Below are 1,536 nucleotides of genomic sequence, written 5' to 3' on the forward strand. Positions count from 1 at the left end.
GTTGTCGATGGACTTTTATTTATTTATATGTGGAGCTGGGAATGGAACCCAGTGCCTCACACAGGCAGAGCAAACACTACCACTGAGCTAAAGCCCCTGCCCCTTGGTTATTTTTCTTTTCGTTATTGGGTTATAAGAGTTTTTTTTTTGTTTTTTTTTTTCTGGTTGCAGTGAACTTTATTGATGGTATGTGACAGTAGGTCACAGGGTATGTGACAATTCTGGGTCCTTTGGATTTCCATATTAATTTTAGGATCAGCCTGTCAGCTCCTCCCCCTTCTTCAGGGGACCTGGGGTGGAAATTGGGAGGAGGGGAGATTCTCAGCATGTTGAGGGACTGAGTTAGGGGCAGGGACTCCCCTGAGCACCTCTCTCTTCCTGTGTTCTTGCTGGGGCAGGTGGTGCAGGGGCTCTTACTCCTTGGAGGCCCTGTGGACTATAAGGTCCACCACCCTGTTGCTATAGCCAAATTCATTGTCATACCAGGAAACGAGCTTAACCAAGTGGTCTTTGAGGGCAATGCCGGCCCCAGCATCAAAAGTGGAAGAGTGAGTATCACTATTAAATTCACAGGAGATGACCTGGTCCTCCGTGTAGCTCAGGATGCCCTTGAGGGGGCCCTTTGATGCCTGCTTCACCACAAGGAACAGAGATGATGACCCTTTTGACACCACCCTTCAGATGAGCCCTGGCTTTCTCCATGGTAATGAAGATACCAGTGGACTCCACAACATATTCAGCACCAGCGTCACCCCAATTTGATGTTGGCGGGATCTCGCTTCTAGCGGATGGAGATGGACTTTCCATTGATGGCAAGCTTCCCGTTCTCAGCCTTGACTGTACCATGGAATTTACCATGGGTAGAATCATACTGGAACACGTAGAACATGTAGTTGAGGTCAATGAAGGGGTCATTGATAGCAACAATGTCCACTTTGCCAGAGTTGAAAGCAGCCCTGGTGACGAGGCACCCAATATGGCCAAATCTATTCACTATGACCTTCACCATTGTGTCTCAGAGATGTGGCTGGCACTGCACCAGATAGGAAGATGTGATTGCCTGTCAAAGGGGGAGGAGTAGAGAGCCTATAAGAGTTCTTTATATATTTTAGGTATAAATGCCCTGTGACATATATAATTTATAATTTCCTGGGTTGTCTTATACTTTCTTTCTTTTTTTAATTTTAATTTTTAAATTATAGATGGACAAAATACCTTTGTTTGTTTATTTTTATGTGGTGCTGAGGTTCGAACCCAGTACCTCACATATGTGAGGCAAGCGCTCTGCCACTGAGCCACAACCCCAGCCCTGTCTTATACTTTCTTAATGATGCCCTCTGCTGCACAAAATTTTTAATTTGGATGAAGTGTTCAATTTATCTGTTTTTCCTTTGGTCGCTTGTGTTTTTGATTTCATAGCCAAGAAACCATTGCCTAATCCAAGTAATAAAAATTTACATGAATCTGTTCTTCTAAGAGCTTTAGCTCTTACATTTAAGTCTTTGATTCATTTAGTGTTAATGTTTGCATATGGTG

The 1,536-nt window shown here is 43.9% G+C and overlaps 1 pseudogene; it reads right to left on the reverse strand.

Moving 5' to 3' along the window:
* Positions 1-453: 453 nt before the first annotated feature.
* Positions 454-1,024, reverse strand: LOC107148181 (annotated as a pseudogene).
* Between the last annotated feature and the right edge of the window lie 512 nt (positions 1,025-1,536).

Source organism: Marmota marmota, unplaced genomic scaffold (genome assembly GCF_001458135.2).
Source record: "Marmota marmota marmota unplaced genomic scaffold, marMar, whole genome shotgun sequence".
NCBI classification, from domain to species: Eukaryota; Metazoa; Chordata; class Mammalia; order Rodentia; family Sciuridae; genus Marmota; species Marmota marmota.